The sequence below is a fragment of the Notechis scutatus genome, chromosome 6 (assembly GCF_049901735.1).
Source record: "Notechis scutatus isolate UNSWTSFEM ecotype Mainland chromosome 6, rNotScu1.2, whole genome shotgun sequence".
Classification (NCBI taxonomy): domain Eukaryota; kingdom Metazoa; phylum Chordata; class Lepidosauria; order Squamata; family Elapidae; genus Notechis; species Notechis scutatus.
This window is the reverse complement of record NC_142014.1, coordinates 27,228,242-27,234,241: the sequence shown is the minus strand read 5'-3', so window position 1 is coordinate 27,234,241 and position 6,000 is coordinate 27,228,242.

Sequence of the window (6,000 nt, the reverse complement as noted above, 5' to 3'; positions counted from 1 at the left end):
ATAGGAAAAGAATTGCCTTAGCAATCCTCTGAATTTTCAAGGGCCATCTGGATGAAAGACAAAGAAGCAAGGCATGTTGGTTTAGATACATCGTTGGACAGAATCATAGAATGGAATGGAATATAGAATGGAGTAAAGAATAGAATATACTTCTATTTTGTTTCCTAGGCCATCCCTCTGGAATGAACTTGCAAGACTAGTTTTTCTCATCATGTACATGTATGCATCCGAATAAGACTGTGTCAATAGAATATATGCAGGGGTGGGATTCTACCAGTTCGGCCCGGTTCTGGAGAACCGGTAGTCCCGAAGATCAGCTGGGAGCAAACTGGTTCACTCTGAAGATCAAGGTATTTCCCCCCTCCCCTGATCTGCTGTTTTCCAAAGATCAGCTGTGCCGCGTGATTTAGATTAGCTAGAAAACAGGAAATGGTCGGATTTCTTGCTTTCTAGCTAATCTAAATCACGTGGCACATCTGACCCCCCCTCGCTGTTGTACTGCTTTGCCCAGGAGGCAAAAAACGGGGTGCGGGGGGCATTGTGTGCCCCCCACCCCATTTTTGCTCCCAGGCAGCTTCCCTGAGGCCCAGTAGGCAAAAAAAAACCTAAACAAATCACTCCTAACCAAGTCACATGACCACCTGGCCACACCCACCTAGTCACGCCCACAGAACCAGTAGTTAAAAAAATTTGCATCCCAACCCTGAATATATGCATAATGTTTGGGAAGTTAAGTTTATGTAGTATATATTGGAGATGGTGACCCTTTGGAGAGTTGCATGCAGTGACATTTCATTTTAATGTATGCCAATTAGTATACATTCAAAGTGACAATAAAGTTATTCTAAGTCTATATATAATGGAGTATAGATTAGAATATAGAATGGAGCATAGAATAGAATGGAGAATAGAATAAAATATGATAGAATGGAGAATAGAATAGAATGGAGAATAGAATAAAATATGATAGAATGGAGAATAGAATAGAATGGCAAATAGAATAAAATAGAATAGAATGAAGTATAGTAGAGAATAGAATGTATTACAGAATAAAATAGAATGGAGAATAGAAGAGAATAGAATGGAGTATAGAATAGAATAGAATGTATAGAATAGAACGAAGTATAGAATAGAATGGAGAATAGAATGGAGAATAGAATAAAATCGAATAGAATGAAGTATAGTATAGAATAGAATGTATAACAATAAAATAGAATGTAGAATAGAATAGAGTAGAATGCAGTACAGAATAGACTGGAGTATAGAATAGAATGTAGAATAGAATAAAATAGAATAGAATGAAGTATAGTATAGAATAGAATGTATTACAGAATAAAATAGAATGGAGAATAGAATAGAATAGAATGGAGTATAGAATAGAATGGAGAATAGAATAGAATTCTTTATTGGCCAAGTGTAATTGGACATTTAAGGAATTTGTTAGTCCTATAAATGCAGAAAAAAAATCGAGAAAGGTGAAAAATAAGGTCATTTTTACTGCAAAAACTGTGAGGTCGTTTGCTGCCATCCAAGGATTTCCAGAAAGAAAAACATCGTCATTGTTCTTATACTGTTAAAGTGCTTCCTTTCCCCTCAAATTCTATTCACGAGAGCTCGGTGCTCCTCAGTAGCTCCAAAGGACTTTTCCAGTAACAAGATTCTGGATGAAGAAAAAAAAAAAAGGCTTTCTGCTTGGCTATAATGATGCACACATGGAGGCTACATTATTAGATGCTGTCTCAAATGTATTTCAATCCCCTCTCAAACCTGACATCAGGAATCAGATTCTTGGGCGACGGAAGGGAGCCGGTTAGAATGGCCAAATATGGCTCTTTTTAAAAAAAAAAAAAAAAAAAAGAAGGATGAATCAGTGCTTGCTATAATTTTGTACTAGATCTCCTTGTTTCTGCGTTGAATTCGATACGTTCCTGATATCAATGCAGCACTTCTAGAAGACAGTTGGTCACGAGAAGTGATAGCAACTGCATTATATCGTACTAGTTGAGGCCACATTTGGAATAATGAGTCCAGTTTTGGTCACCAGGGTTCAGAAAAGATTCCGAGATCCTACAAAATATGCAGAGAAGAGCAACAATAATGATAAAGGAGGTGGTCAGGAATCAAAATCATGTGATGAACAGTTGAGGAAGCTACCCTGTTTCCATGAAAATACGACTTACCCTGAAAGTAAGCCCTAGCTTGATTTTTACATGTGCACCCAATATAAGCCCTACCCCCAAAATAAGCCCTAATGAAGATCCCGCCCACTCCAGAGTGGACGGGTAAAAATTAAGCTAGGATGAGGATGGGGGTGGGTGGAGCCGCCCTACTACTTACCTTTGGACAGTTGTCAGGCATCGCACACCCCAACACCTGCCTTGCCGGCCCATTTCTTCTGCAGCTGGCCAGGCTGGCAAGGCTTTCCTGAAGGCCTCTGTAGCTGATAATGAAGCTCAGGATCGATCCAGGGCTGCATTATCAGCTGTAGAGGCCTTCAGGAAAGCCTTGCCGGCTGCAGAAGAAGATGTTCCTGAAGGCCTCTGACAGCGAAAAGGAGGCCAAGGGTGATGCGCACAAGTGGGGTTAGTCAGTGGATGACATTTCCCTGAAAATAAGACCTAGTACCTTTTTTTGATGGCAAAAAAATATAAGACAGGGTCTTATTTTCGGGGATACATGGTAGATATAGCTAGTCTAAAGAAGAGAAGCATTAGGGAGGACATGGTAACTGTCTTCTAGTACTTAAGGGACTGTCACAGAGAAGAAGGAATTGACTTGTTCTCCAAAGATCCAGAGGGATCCAGAAGAAGTAATGGGGAGAAGTGTAGGAGATGACCAGGCTGAGTCCGAGGGAGGGGTCAAACATTTAATTGGTCATTGACTTTTCAGTTTTTATTAGTTTATGATATAAAATACACAAATACAAAAGTAAATAGTGGGAAAAATAAGGGAGGGAAAGGGGAACGGAGAAGTATAGAAAAGGAGGAGGAAAAATTGGGAGGGAAAAGGTGTTGACTTCCAACTCCCTTGGTGCACTAAAATAAGATAGTAACATCAAACCACTTTTTTTTTTTTTACTTTTACATATAAACTAGCCGTTTCTATAACAACAAATCTATCAAATCAGTAAAACCCAACATCCAAGTTTCATTTTTTTCCCCACCTCAAGCACAAAGTCCAGAAGCGGTAGAAACTAAAAGTATTTTATGTCTTTTTCTTTCGTCAAAGCAGTCGATTTGGCCTTCTCTGCTAATTCCATTTTATAGCCATTCATCCATTGTGGGAATTGAAGCGTCCTTCCATTTTGGGGCATAAAGTAGTTTTGCTACCATCAACATAGATAATATCAAAGTTTCAAAAAATTCTTTTTCCAAAAGAAAAGTTTGTCCTTTTATCTTTATATCCACTTTAAGAATTGTCTGTATTAGAAATTGAATCCTACTCCAATATTTCTTTGCTGTATCACATGTCCACCATAAATGATAAAAGGCCCCTTCTTTACATTTACATTTCCAATGTTCATTTGAAATACCTTCATACATTATTGACAAATTGCCTGGTGTTAAATACCAACAAAGCATGTCATGAGTCATAAGCCCCTTCGTACCCACAAGAGAACTAAGTCCAGCCCACTGCGAGTTCCTTGGTGGGTGTGACAGAGGAAGGATACTATAAAACCCGCACTCTTGGGGGAAGGTTACTGCAAAATCCCCCTTCCCTTCCCTTCCCTCCCCATCCCACTAACCTGCTTTCCAGCTCCATTCTCCTGTGCAGGCTAACCAAAGAAGACCCAGCCTATCAGCTGGGACTCGGGAGGCAGAGAATTGATGGGGGCGGGGCCAGTCAGAGGTGGGATTTGCCGGTTCTCCGAACTACTCAAAATTTACAGAGAACCGGCTGAAGACCACCTCTGCTTCCAGCCCTGTGATTCTAAGTTCTAATTCCTCAAGACTTGATGATGTACTGTATGGTTCTTTTCTGCCTTGCTATTCACCCTGATACATTCGGCAGAAATTCAATATCTTCTGATGACAAACTTGACAGAGAAAGTCAATAGCAACTGGGAAGCAGCAGTGGTGAAGTTTGTCAATGGGGGATATTATTAAGATGGCAGCAGCATTAATGGGGTAGCTGTTTGGAGGAGTTAATAGCACTATCTAAAGGCCTCTGCGGTCTGTTCTGGGTACATAGCTACTCCTCATTTAGCAACTGCAGGTAGTCCTTGACTTACAACAGTTCATTTACTGACCGAAGTTACAACGGCACTGAAAAAGTAACTTATGACTGGTCACACGATCAAAATTTGAATGCTTGGCAACTGACTCATGTTTATGACCGGTTGCAGAGTCCTGGGGCCAGGTGATCATCTTTTATGACCGTTTGACAAGCAAAAGGGGAAGTCAGATTCTACTAACTTAACAACTGCAGCAATTCACTTAACAACTGTGGCAAGGTCATAAAATTCACTTAACAATTGTCTCACTTAACAGAAATGTTGTGCTCAAGTGAGGTCATAAGTCAAGGACTACCTGCCCCTCATTTAGCAATCATTTGCAAATACAACAGTAATAAAAACAAATTGATTTTATGAACCAATGTATTTACTGCCAAATTTGGCTGTGCCTGAAAACAAATACCTTTTAGTGTAAAACTGATTAAGATCCAGTCAGTTTCAGCCAGCAGAGGCAGGGCTGGAGTGTTCTGGTCAACTAATTAATATCATAGAGCTTAACTTACCCGTTTTAAGGGAAGGGTTCCAACCATGAAGAAAGAAAGCTCAGGGTATTTAAACATCCTGTCTGCCTTGTGGGGGAGGGGGGAGTAAAAGGACCACAGACAGGATACTGTAAAAAAAAACTTTATCTCCATAGGATGGTAGCAACTCATGATCTTTGCAGTATCTTTTTCTCTCACAGACTTAGCAACCATTTCACCTCCTATTTAAACAATCGATTGCAGGTGCTATTCTTGCATCTATGAAAAAGAAAGACCTCAACATCAGAGATACAACAAGGTATTAAATCCCTTCTTCCAATTTGTTTGGTTTCTGTGCGATCGGGATATTTATAGAATATGGGACTGCGTCCTCCAGTTAGTACCAATTGTGACTGAGGAATTATAAAGCACGGGAATAATGGAACATGGCATATGTCACTGCCCTATGAAATATATCAATGTTAATATCTGCTAAACCAACAAGAACTCTGTTGATCTAGCAGCCAAAACTGGGATTGTAAAAGGACAGAAGTCATGTAGTTGGAAATACTTCCACATTTGAATGAATCCATCTGTCATTTAAAATGAGACTCCTTAAAACCATTTGGGTCTTAAATTACCTGAATATACACCCAGTGTCGATTCTCTAGAAATTGCAAATGAAAATAGAAAGGCATTTCTCTTTCATTCCGATTGTCTTGTACAGTTTATAGATTTCCTCATTTTATTTTAATTAATGTTGTCTTGTTTTAATTGATAAGCTGTTTTGTGATTTCATTTCGCTGTATTTAAATAAACATGATTTATTGACTCTAAATTCTCTTTTTTTCTATTCTGAATTTTCTCCTTTATGAAGGAACACAGGAGTTAGAAAGAAGATACATCTTGATATTTATTATGTTTATTACATTTTATGGCGCCCATCTTCCCTACAAGGTGACTCTTGGAGGCTTACAGGTTATAAAACAAAACATTAAAATATTAAAACATTTAAACCACACAGATTAAAATATTATTAAAAGGGCATCTGTTAAAGATTTCTAATTTTATTTGAATGTTACTCTTTGTACAGCTGGACATTTTTCAAAATGCAATGCCTGAGAAAACCCTCAAACCAATGGCTTTGTCTTTATGCAGTAATTTTAATCTGTGTCAGGAAAAAAAAACATTGCATGAGGAAAACACACCATCAATCAAATTTTGAAATGGAAGAAATGGGAAATTATGCCATGGAATATTTTGAGAGACTGGCAAAATAGAATAAAAATAAATTCAGACTTCACA